The sequence below is a fragment of the Anolis carolinensis genome, chromosome 6 (assembly GCF_035594765.1).
Source record: "Anolis carolinensis isolate JA03-04 chromosome 6, rAnoCar3.1.pri, whole genome shotgun sequence".
In the NCBI taxonomy this organism is placed as follows: Eukaryota; Metazoa; Chordata; class Lepidosauria; order Squamata; family Dactyloidae; genus Anolis; species Anolis carolinensis.
Window position 1 is genome coordinate 81,283,721 of NC_085846.1, and position 13,331 is coordinate 81,297,051.

Below are 13,331 nucleotides of genomic sequence, written 5' to 3' on the forward strand. Positions count from 1 at the left end.
TTTCATGGCTGGAATCACAAGGTTGTTGTGTATTTTCCGTGCTGTATGGCCATGTTCCAGAAGCATTCTCTCCTGACGTTTCACACACATCTATGGCAGGCACCTTCAGAGGTTGTGAGGTCTGCAAGGACGGCAACGTCCTCGCAGAGGGCCAATTCTTTCACACTAGAAAGGACTTGCAGTTTCTCAAATCGCTCCTGACATGAAAAAATAATAATACAGTAGAGTCTCACTTATCCAACATAAACTGGCCGGCAGAACGTTGGATAAGTGAATATGTTGGATAATATGGAGGAATTAAGGAAAAGCCTATTAAACATCAAATTAGGTTATGATTTTACAAATTAAGCACCAAAACATCATGTTATACAACAAATCTGACAGAAAAAGCTGTTCAGGACACGGTAATGTTATGTATTACTGTATTTACGAATTTAGCACCAAAACATTGCAATGTATTGAAAACATTGACTAAAAAATATATTGACTACTAAAAGGCCAACTGCGTTGGATAATCCAGAACGCTGCATAAGTGGAGGTTGGATAAGCGAGACTAGTAATAACGAAAGAAGGAAGGAGTGAGGAAGGGAATCAGTCCTAGGAAACTCAGTTTCGCGATCATTGCAACTTGGCAGAAACTTTTTCTCATCCCGACGCGGAAAGTTTAAGCGTTCCTTACCTGCTCCCTTCGTGAAACAGCGCCGGCTTGGGAGGAAGGCAAGAAAGCAACGCCTGCCTTTGCTGCCGGGAAGTTGCAAGAGGCGATCGGGACGCAGGACACAGCAGGTATTCCCCCGCCCACGCGTTGAAGCTCTCCCGCGGGAGAAAGCCGCGTGGCGCGGAGAGATCTTCCTGCCCTCCTTCCTTCCCAGCCAAGGACCCAAGTGATTGAGGCTCGTCCCAGGTGAGCCTGCTGCTCGGGCTCAGCCTCTCCGGCTCCGCTTCCCCACGAGCCCCGCTCTCCGCGCCTCTGAATCAGCCCCGCTCGCCTGCAGCATGACGTCATGTGGCCCGGGCTCCCAAAGATAATGTCAGCTCGGGCGGGCGGGGGCGACCGGGTCTCGGGGGGCGAAAAGAGGAGGGTGCGGAGCAGAGCCAGGCAACCGCCTAGCAACCAAATAGATAGAGATACAACAGCGCCGGGATCCTGGGCTTTTTACAAGCCGCAGCCGAAAAGTTTGGAGTCCCGAAAGAGAAGTGCGGGAAAGCAGAGGAAGAGCGGGGCTGATTCTATTAACTGCATTAACTCTACAGTGCAGATCAGAAATCTGGGCCCTCCAGGTGTTTTGGACTCCAACTCCCACCATTCCTAACAGCCTCAGGCCCCTTCCTTTCTCCCCTCAGCCGCTTAAGCCCATGACAGGCCCTGGAGTTGTGCTTTTCCATCATTTAACCTTCCCCTCCAAACTACACATCCCAGGGTTCCATAGCATCCAGCCATGGTAGTGCAAGCCTTCACTCGACAGTGTAGACGCACACAAGTGTCCACCGACCCTGACAATTAATCAGCGCCGCTTAACACCTCCCAACAAAGAATCCCCCCAGGCAGGAAGCAGCCAGGGGTCGAAGCTACAAGACAGTAAACTATCAGGATCAGCTACCACCTCCCAACAAAGGATTCCCCCAGGCAGGAAGCAGCCAGGGGTCGAAGCACCAATACAGGAAACAATCAGAACCAGCTAACACCTCCCAACAAAGGATTCCCCAGTCAGGAAGCAGCCCGAGTTCGAAGCTACAAGACAGGAAACTATCTGGACCAGCTAACACCTCCCAACAAAGGATTGCCCCAGGCAGGAAGCAGCCAGAGTTCGAAGCTACAAGACAGGAAACTATCTGGACCAGCTAACACCTCCCAACAAAGGATTGCCCCAGGCAGGAAGCAGCCAGGGTTCGAAGCTACAAGACAGGAAACTATCAGGATCAGCTAACACCTCCCAACAAAGGATTCCCCCAGGCAGGAAGCAGCCAGGGTTCGAAGCTACCAGACAGGAAACAATCAGGACCAGCTAACACCTCACAACAAAGGATTCCCCCAGGCAGAAAGCAGCCAGGGTTCGAAGCTACAAGACAGGAAACTATCAGGACCAGCTAACACCTCCCAACAAAGGATCCCCCCAGGCAGGAAGCAGCCAGGGTTCGAAGCTACAAGACTGGAAACAATCAGGACCAGCTAACACCTCCCAACAAAGGATCCCCCCAGGCAGGAAGCAGCCAGGGTTCGAAGCTACAAGACTGGAAACAATCAGGACCAGCTAACACCTCCCAACAAAGGATCCCCCCCAGGCAGGAAGCAGCCAGGGTTCGAAGCTACAAGGCAGGAAACGATAAGGACCAGCTAACACCTCCCAACAAAGGATTCCCCCCAGGCAGGCTTTGAAACTACCAGGCTCTTCCATGCTAATCAAGCTGACCAATTGAAATTAGGAGAAGGCATACCAAAGTATAGACTTACTATACTACAAAACTTCCATTCCTGAGTATACTAAAGCTATCAAATATTAGAAGAATTAGGGAAAGGCAAACTCTTGCAGTACAGGATTGATGGGCATTTCTTTCCACACATTGCTTGCCAGCTTGATGAAGTCGTAACAACCACCATGACCGACAACACAACCACCATGTCTGATTTTAGAGTTTTTTTTAATACTGGTAACTCAACCAGAGTAGTCAGCCATAGCAGAGCACTTGATGAACCAACCTGGACACAGTATATTATCTGAGAATACAAAAATGCTGGACCACTCTCACAACCACCATGTCAGACTACACAGAGAAGCGTGTGGACAATTTCAACAGAAAGGAGAAAACCATCAAAATGAACAAAATCTGGCTACCAGAATTTTAAAAACTCTCAAATCAGGACAGTAAATAAAGAACAACACTCAGAAAACAAGGAAATTACAGACATGAATCAATCAGGGATAACTAACACCTCCCAACAAAGGATTCCCCCAGACAGGAACAGTCAGGCTTTAAAGCTGACAGGCTATTAAATGCTAATCAAGTTGGCCAATTGCTACAATCACACTTGCCTCCAACAGACAACAGTTCTTTTTCCCACCCTGGACTTTCCACAGATATATAAACCCCACTTGTCTAGTTTCCAACAACCTCTGAGGATGCCTGCCATAGATGTGGGCGAAACGTCAGGAGAGAATGCTTCTGGAACATCACCATACCGCCCGGAAAACTCATAGCAACTCCAGGGATTTTGGCCATGAAAGGCTTCGACAACACCTCAAATTAATGAAAAACTTCGTCTCGCAGGGTTACTATGAGTTTTCCGGGCTGTATGGCGATGTTCCATAAGTATTCTCTCCTGACGCTTCACCCACATCTATGCCAGGCATCCTCAGTGGTTGTGAGGTTTGTTGGAAACTAGGAAAAGTGGGGTTTATATATCTGTGGAATGTCCAGGGTGGGAGAAAGAACTTGGCAGGAAGCAGCCAAGCTTTGAAGCTGCAAGGCTATTCATTGCTAAACATTCACACTTGCCTCAAATAAACAAGCGTTTTTTCTCCCTCACAAGACATTATTCCACAGATATATAAACCTCCCTTGCCGAGTTTCCAACAAACCTCACAACCTCTGAGGATGCCTGAGAAAACGTCAGGAGAGAATGCTTCTGGAACATCGCCATACAGCCCGGAAAACTCACAGCAACCCAATTGTTGACACCTCCCAACAAAAGGATTCCCACAGGCAGGAAACAGCCAGGCTTTGAAGCTGCCAGGTTATTCAATGCTAATCTTGTCTTAAAGGGGACAGGGCTGGGTTGGTCTCCGGAAACAAGGCGACAAGATATTGCAAGGAGAGAGTGTTCCTGAGAATATACAGAGCGCCTTCCCCTTCTAAAGACTGTTGACAACCCAAATGTTAACACCTCCCAACAAAGGATTCCCCCAGGCAGGAAACAGCCGGGCTTTGAAGCTGCCAGGCTATTCAATGCTAATCATAGCTTAAAGGGGACAGGGCTGGATTGGTTGGTCTCCGGAAACAAGGCGACAAGATATTGCAAGGAGAGAGTGTTCCTGAGAGTATGCAGAGCGCCTTCCCCTTCTAAAACCGCCTTTAGGAGGGGAAGGGACTCAGCCCACGATTGAGAAACACGCGTGGATTCCTCCTGATTGTTTTCTAGGCGACTCCTTGAGCGAACGATGACCTAACGCTTCCAAACTTTCACGCCAGGTTGATGATCTCCAAAGGTTTTCTTCCCATGAAATGACACTTAAAAGCAAGTGTCATTCCCAGATCTTCCAGCCCAGTCGCCCAAAGCGGCGACCCTCAAACCCGAGACACAAAACTAAGCGGGAAAGTGCCCTTCACTATTATTATTTTGCCTCTTTCTCCACAAGCTCCGGGTTTCTCTTCTCCTTCCTCCCCTGTCGCTGAATCGGACAAGCAAAATAAAGTTACGCTCTTTAAAATCTCCCTGCAAAAAGCCAGAACTTTACGAGTTTTAAGCGCCGCACAGTTTGGGGGAGAAAAACCAAAGCAAAATTCAAACACAAAGCTGGGAGCGCTTCGTATTTTTCGGGACTTACCCAACAAGTGCAAGAAGAAGGGACCAACAGCCCGAGCGGAGGAACCACGTTGGACTGCGCGGAGGTTACAATACGATCTATTTAGAGAAGCATTACATCACCCCTCCGTGACGTCACGTGGGATTCCTGAACTTCTAAATCATTGCGGTCCCGGCTTGGAGGGAAGGGGACGGGGCGGGGGCGTGGCCAGGGACAGGGGCGGGGCTTCGGGGAGGCTCGGCCCCGCCCACCGGCTTTCCATAATAAGGCAAAGGGAGGAGGGCTGAGTAGGGAAGGGGAAGCGGCGCAAGCAAGAGTTTGCCGCCTGGCTGGGGATAGATGGATGGATGACAGGACGCGTTGCCATTCGTCCTGTGAGTCATCTTGGAAACAATCTCCCGGCTTGATGGGTTTGGAGGGAAGGAAGCTAGAAAGAGGCTGGAGGGAAAGCGAGCCCACCCCACTTGCCCGGCTCAGTTGTCAAAAGGTGCATCTACACTGTAGAATTAACGCAGTTTGACACCACTTTAAACTGCCATAGCTAAATGAGTAGATCTATAAAACGAATACAACATATTCATCTATATTCATTTGGAAATGAACAAAATCTGGCTACCAGTATTTAAAAAAACTCAAAAATCAGGACAGATAATAATAATAATAATAATAATAATAATAATAATAATAACAACTTTATTTTTATACCCCGCCCCATCTCCCCGAAGGGACTCGGGGCGGCTTACATGGGGCCTTGCCCGACATAACAATATAATAACAGCAACAAGACGATAAAACAAATGTCCCAACAATAAAACGTCAACATCAATAAAACAGTCATAAAAATCACCATACAGCATAAAATGTTAAAAACAGGAGACTAATACATGGATCTGGGCTAAAGTACAGAATATTTCAAAATGGGGAGAGGTAGTTTCACAGCTAAAATAGTCAAATAAAGAACAACACTCTGAAAACAGAGGAATTACAGACATGAATCAATCAGGGTCAGCTAACACCTCCGAACAAAGGATTCCCCCAGGCAGGAATGAAGCTTGCAAGGCCATTAATGATAATCAAGGTGATACAGTAGAGTCTCACTTATCCAACATAAATGGGCTGGCAGAATGTTGGATAAGCGAATATGTTGGATAATAAGGAAGGATTAAGGAAAAGCCTATTAAACATCAAATTAGGTTATGATTTTACAAATTAAGCACCAAAACATCATGTTATGCAACAAATTCAACAGAAAAAGTTCAATATGCAGCAATGCTATGTAGTAATTACTGTATTTACAAATTTAGCACCAAAATACCACAATGTATTGAAAACATTGACAACAAAAAAGGTGTTGGATAATCCAGAACGTTGAATAAGCAAGTGTTGGATAAGTGAGACTCTACTGTAATAATAATAATATAATAAAACTTTATTTATATCCCGCCACTGGGAACCCCGGTGGCGAAGTGTGTTAAAGCACTGAGCTGCTGAACTTGCAGACCGAAAGGCCTCAGGTTCAAATCCCGGGAGCGGAATGAGCGCCCGCTGTTAGCTCCAGCTTCTGCCAATCTAGCAGTTCAAAAACATGTCAATGTGAGTAGATCAATAGGTACCGCTCCGGCGGGAAGGTAATGGCGCTCCATGCAGTCATGTCAGCCACATGACCTTGGAGGTGTCTACAGACAACGCCGGCTCTTCGGCTTAGAAATGGAGATGAGCACCAATCCCCAGAGTCAGACATGACTGGACTTAACGTCAGGGGGAACCTTTACCTTTACCTTTTATACCCCGCCACCATCTCCCCACGGGGACTCGGGGCGGCTCACACGGGGCAAGGTCCGACCAGCATAATTTACAAAAACAACAGCATAAATACATTGCACAATATACAAAAAACACACAGTAAAACAATAAAACAGGAATTAATATAGTGGTAATAATATCAATCAACCACCAAGTATAATTCAGTCGACTTCATTGGTGGGGGGGACTGCAGCAGCAATATAAAAAAAACATCATCAGTTAAAATATCCGAATAAAAGGGACCTAATAAAATTCAAGATAGAGTTATAATGCCAACTGATTAATTACAACTTTCACACTGGCCTCCAAGAGACAAGAGTTCCTTCTCCCACCCTGGACCTTCCACAGATATATAAACCTCCCTCGCTTAGATTTCCTCACAGCCTCTGAGGATGACTGAGGAACCGTCTCAGTCTGGATTTAGGTCGGGTCATGGAACTTAAACAGCCTTGGTCTCCTTAATGCAGTGGTTCTCAACCTGTGAGTCCCCAGATGTTTTGGCCTTCAATTCCCAGAAATCCTAAAAACTGGTAAACTGGCTGGGATTTCTGGGAGTTGTAGGCTGAAATACCTGAGGACTCACAGGTTGAGAACCACTGCCTTAATGGATGATCCGTGTAGGAAACTCGACAGGGGGAGTGTATCCTTGTTTGTTCTCTTAGACCTCTCAATGGCTTTCTGTACCACAGACCACGGTATCCTTCTGGGACACCTCATGGGAATGAGGCTTGGGGACACTGTTTTATGGTGGCTCCAGTCCTTCCTGGAGGGTCTTTCCCAGAAGATGATGTTGGGAGACACCTGCTCGGCCCCACAACCATTGATTTGTGGGGTCCTGCAGAGCTCAGTATTATCTCCCATATTGTTTAACATCTACATGGAACCGCTGGGGAAGATCATCCGGAGTTTTGGAGTTTTATGTCATCTGTACGCAGATGACGTCCAACTTTATCACTCCTTTCCATCTACAGCTAAGGAGGCTGTTCAGGTTCTGAAGTGGTGCTTGGCAGCTGTGACGGTCTGGATGAGGGCGAACAAATTGATATTGAATCCAGACAAGACAGCGGTATTCCTGGTCATCTGTAAGGCTGATCAGGATATAGGGTTACAGCAGGCATGGGCAATTATTTTTTTGCCTTGGGGCTGCATTGTGGGCCTGACCGAGAGCCCCAGGTTTCGGCAGTGGCCAAGGGAGCTTTTGCACAATTAAAACAGAAAGGCTATTAAAGCTTAAAACCAACATATTGGATTGTGCCATGATGTGAACTGGGATGTACGGTGATGCAGCTGCTTACAAACATGTCTCTTTCTGGAAGTGATGAGTACTTTGACAGTTCAACATCTACACAGGGAAGGAAATTGCCCTATTCCACGCATACATCAGCGATGGCCACAACAGTAACCATTAGGCAAGTGAAACAGGTTCCTTGCCATTCCTTGTGAGTTTCCCAGCCTGTCCTCTCTCTTTGTGGAGAGATCCAGTGTGTGCCACACAGCATATCAGATGAATTGTCAAGGGTGGTAGAGCAAAAAGGTGTTGGATTAAAATAAAACTCCCTGTTTGGCTCCCTGTTAGGATGTAGGCTGCTGTCTCCAGCAGGAAAGATAACTTGTTCTTTTACTCAGAAAAATGGGCGCACCCTGGCAGAAACTAGAAGAAAGAGAAATAGCGAATTTCTACTTTTTCCCCTCTGTAGGCCCCTCTGACACACAGGAATGTAACAGATGCAATAGTAGCATGGAAAACCACCTGTCACTTCATTCTGCAAAATGTACTTGAGATGCAGGGCTTCTGAAAGAAGAAAAGTGGGTTTCTTTAGGTTTCAAATGCTTTTACATCATATTAATCCTGTGGCTGGTTTCAATATGACAACTTTTTGGAAAGTGTTTTTAAATTTGTTCATCCATGCTTGGTGGTTTGCTTTTTTTTTTTAATCCAAACTCAATTTTAATAGGTGTTGTTAACCAGTTTTGGATTCTTCACTGGGAAGAAAGTACAATATATACTCATGTATATGCTGACCATATGTGTAAGTCACAGGTAGGCTTTGGGACCAAAATAATGGATTTTGATTCATTCAATGGAAAGAAGAAAGTATCAATGCTACTTCTGGGGGGCTGGTCATCCTTGGCTATCATTCCGGTCATCCTTGGCCATCATTTTTTTTGCTCAGTCATGCAAAAATACCAAAAGTGATTCCACATCAGAGAGAACAGATAGAGTCAGTGCTTCAGTTAGATTCTCCCAGAATAGACTAAAGCTCTTACTTTTGACCACTCTACTCAGAGAAGGGGATGTTTCCTTTAATGATAACAGTGACCAACACACATTTTAGTGTTCAAATGTTCGTTCTGTTTCTGGGTATATTTGACCTGCTGATTCTAAAAATGGCACCAGTTTCCTCCTATCAGCTCATGTTTTTGAGATACAGAACAGATGGCATCTACCAGTTGCTATTTGCTTGCTCATAGAAAACCGTGATAAACAAATCTGAGAAACTAGAGCTGATGCGGTCTATCCAATACAATTTTCTGAATCAGCGTTCCAAATAATTCCAGGAACAGGCCAAAAAACCAAGACCCCAAGAATTATTTTTGTTGGGCTGTGTAAGCGTTAAAGTAGTACTCACATGGAACCATAAATAAGTTGACTTGAGTTGAATTTTAATTAAAATTTCTAGACTTATACATGAGTTACATACTGTTAGTACCAGTAAGTATATAGTTGCTCAACTAATTTGGAGCTAATGTAATGTGGTTGTTTGAGTGTTGTACTACAACAATGGTTCAAAATCTGTGGGCTTCCAGGTGTTTTGGCCTACAACTCCCAGAAATCCCAGCCAGTTTACCAACTGTTACAATTTCTGGGAGTTGAAGACCAAAACATCTGGGGATCTACAGGTTGAGAACCACTGGATTACTCTAGAGACTAGGGTTTGAATCCCCACTCGACAACGGAAACCCATTGGATTACCTTTGACAAATCACACTCTCAGTCCTAGAAACCCTGTGGCAGTTTTGCCTTAGGGTTGCCAACAAATGCAAACAACATGAAAACACACAACAGATCTAAATATATCTGTAATTAACTACTGAGAATATTTTCCTAAATGTCTTCAACCATCATTCAACATAAACATGCTTTACAAATGAAGTTCATGGATTTTTTTTTAAAACGCACATATGTTTACTTGCTTGCTTGCTTGCTTGCTTGCTTACGCAATACCTCGTTGTCCAAGTATGATGGCCCTCAAAGTGTAGTGAATTGGTGGTGGATACATAGGTGGTTGTGGAGACCTATTTTTCATCTGCATGTTCTTCCGCAGTGAGGACATGATTTCCACTCTAGTGGGAAACTTCCCATCAAGAAGATGACACACTTACAGACACTGAAGGTATCTTTCGGCACTAATGCCAGTACTAGAGCTGTATCAGCAACTATACCAGGCATTAATCATTACAGGAATTATATGTGTGAAGTTAAAAAGTATGGCAGTAATTAAAGGAATTTTGTGTCTTGAATTCTTTTCAGGTAAAGGACTCTATCGATGCTTCAAAATTAATAGTTAATAATCTTCTGAGTTACATTTTTCATGCCATCTTTAAACTATAAAATCATTAACCATGTGATTAACTAAATTGCAGCTAGATCTGATGAATGCTGTCATAAATTTTGGCATTTATGATCATCATGCCACAAGCATGGTATTTTTTTTTAAAAAAGTCTTCTCCCTTCAAATATCACACCATTTTATGTCTGTCAGGTTCTTTACTTCTAACTGCTCTTTGTAATGTTAAGATAAATGAAAAATATTGTTAAGCTCATCAGGGCTCCCATCCTTGATTTTATTATCTTAAGTCTGTGTTGCTATCAGATAAAATAATCAGGTTCTGGATAAGGCACACTAAGGACTTTTTATCTACAAGCCTTATTTATTGTTTCAATCACATACAATAGAGTCTCACTTATCCAAGCCTCGCTTATCCAATGTTCTGGATTATCCAAGCCATTTTTGCAGTCAATGTTTTCAATATATCGTGATATTTTGGTGCTAAATTCATAAATATAGTAATTACAACATAACATTACTGCGTATTGAACTACTTTCTCTTTCAAATTTGTTGTATAACATGATGTTTTGGTGCTTAATTTGTAAAATCACAACCTAATTTAATGTTTAATAGGCTTTTCCTTAATCCCTCCTTATTATCCAGGATATTCGCTTATCCAAGCTTCTGCTGGCCCATTTAGCTTTGATAAGTGAGACTCTACTGTAATACAAACATACAATTGTTAGAAAGATCGCTTTCACACCTTGCCTCAATTGCACAATGCTGGCACTTTATCTAAATTTTCATGATCAGTTTTCTGCACAATTTTGCTTACTATTCATGTTTTTTCTACATCAGTGATCACGCACGTCTGAGTAGGATGGCCTTCCAAGTGTTGTGTCTTGGCAATGGGTCCATAGGTGAGTGCAGAGATCTATTCTTGACCCGCATGTTCTTCCACAATGAAGACATCAGTTTTCAGATGGAAGGTGGTTTTGGTCAGGGTTGGCTTGATGTACCTTCCTCTTGACACGTTTCTCCCTTTCGCCCTCCATTCGTGCCTCTTCTAATTCCACAGTACTGCTGGTCACAGCTGACCTCCAGTTAGAATGTTTGAGGGCCAGGGCTTCCCAGTTCTCGGTGTCTATGCCACAGTTTTTAAGGTTGACATTAAGCCCATCTTTAAATCTCTTTTCCTGTCCACCAATCTTCTGTTTTCTGTTCTTCAGTTGGGAGTAGAGTAACTGCTTTGGGAGACAGTGATTGGGCATTCGGACATTGTGGCCAATCCAATGGAATTGATGGCGGAGGGACATCACTTCCAGCATGCTGACGTTTGTCTGACTGTGTTCCCAAGAGATTTGCAGGATTTTTTTGAAGGCAACGCTGGTGGAATCATTCCAGGAGTTGAGTCTGATGTCCATGTTTCACAGGAATATAACAGGGTGGGGAGAACAATAGCTTTATAAACAAGCATCTTGGTCTCCCTACGAATGTCCTGATCCTCTCTGCTTCATTTCCTACACACAAGCACATGGGCACTGTTTTCCCCTTTTCCCTCCTGAGTCCCTTTGGGAAGAGGGCAGTTTAGAAATAAAATATTATTATTAGTATTATTATTATTATCCAAACCCCGGGAGCGGCGTGAGCAGCCGCTGTTAGCTCCAGCTCCTGCCAACCTAGCAGTTCGAAAACATGCCAATGTGAGTAGATCAATAGGTACCGCTCCGGCGGGAAGGTAACGGTGCTCCATACAGTCATGCCAGCCACATGACCTTGGAGGACAACGCCGGCTCTTCGGCTTAGAAATGAGCACCAACCCCCAGAGTCAGACATGACTGGACTTAACGTCAGGGGAAACCTTTACGTTTTTTACTATTATTATTCTGCAAGTGCACAGTCACACAGTTTCAGCATTCTCACAATAACTTCATCCACCTCACAATATCGGGATTGCAGTGGAAGGACATATCACACAAAGAAGAGTGACAGAATAATGTAAATATTGGACTCTTTTCTACTTTCACAGCAGTCCTGTGCCTTTAACTCCAACAAATATGGAGAGCCAATTGTAATCTCTATTTTTCTATTTGTAGAGATGGTATTGAATCCAGTAGTGGCATGGCCTTAATCAGGCCACTGAAGGACTCTGCAATGTAACATTATTTTGGATATTTCTATTATTGACATCTATAGCTGTTATGAGGAAGTTTGTATATACTGTCCATAACTGGTAATTCAACAGAATTTCAACGCCGTGTATAATTTCTAGCTAGGCTAACAAGAAAGAAAGGCTGATTGCACGGTGTCACTAGGCTAGTGACAGCACTTGTGTCATGTACTTGCAATATAAAACAGTTAAATCATGAGTTTAGGAATAACACCAGAACAAACCTGACACAGGAACCTTCATACTGACAGCTGCTCTCACTCTGCTTCTGGCAACTCTACTACTTCCAACAATCACAATCCATGCCAGCTCAAGATTTGGCGAGGGGCGGGAGGGTGTAACTTGAGCAAGATCTTGACAGGATCCACTTTCTTCTCAGCATGGTGACAGATGCTCCTTTGCTTGCCCTCTCCCCATGCTCCAGCCTTCACGACTGCTATGAAACATGTAGTGCTAGAAGAAGGTGCAGCTCCATCTTAGGTCTGAATGATTGAAACATGCAGGTGGACAAGTAATGACAGAAAGGCAGGGGAGCAGGTCTGAAAAGCATTTCACAACAACTTGTTTTAAAATTGCAAACCAGTACAGAAGTGAACCCAAAAGTGAATTTAATACTCGAAATAAGGGGGGGGGGGGAATACAAGGAGATCCGAAGTTTCAGATTCATTTCTCAATGTCTCAGAGAGAGGTTCTAGTTTCCTGACAGCCCATATAAGGCCACTCTAGTGGGAGCCTCTGCACAAGCCATTTCAAAGGAACTGGTCAATTACCACTCCAACCACAACCTACACTTCTGCACTCTCTTCACGATTTGCTAACCACCACGAGAAGCTGAGACACAGCTGAACATCCCAGTTCCTTTTTAAACTAACTATATGAGATACTGCAATGAGTTAGTGGCGCTTCTGCAAAGATCCTGTGACTTTAGAAACAGACTACTTTACCTTTTTTTCATCATTATATCTCCATGCGGAATGTAACATGCTGTGTATATATAAATCAACCTCTTGTATAAGTCACAGGCAGGTTTGGGGGCCTTAATAATGAACTTGGATGTAACCTGTAGATAAGTCAAGGGTTATTCCACAGAGAAGGAAAAGCTCCCCTGCTTGCCACTGCAATTTTTCCACCCAGGCATTAAAAAAAAAAAGCCAAAGGTTGCACTGTGATGGAGAGAGCAGATGGGGTCAGTGCTCTTGCCAATCACCACTCTACTCGGAAAGGAGATGGTTCCTTTAAAAAAAAAAAAAAAAAGAGTTAAGGTTCAGGACGTACATTGTTCC

At 44.2% G+C, this 13,331-nt stretch overlaps 1 protein-coding gene across 3 annotated transcripts in view; it reads right to left on the minus strand.

Moving 5' to 3' along the window:
• Nucleotides 1-4,673, minus strand: part of creb5 (cAMP responsive element binding protein 5) — a 323,604-nt gene extending 318,931 nt beyond the window's left edge. Inside the window, exon 1 of one of the 3 annotated variants that reach the window (XM_008117034.3) lies at nt 4,545-4,673. The gene's annotated coding sequence lies outside the window, so the exon portion shown is untranslated. Of the gene's footprint in view, nt 1-679; nt 3,101-4,544 lie in introns of those variants that run through there. The other 2 variants (XM_008117035.3, XM_062958231.1) reach the window with 2 other exon arrangements.
• Between the last annotated feature and the right edge of the window lie 8,658 nt (nt 4,674-13,331).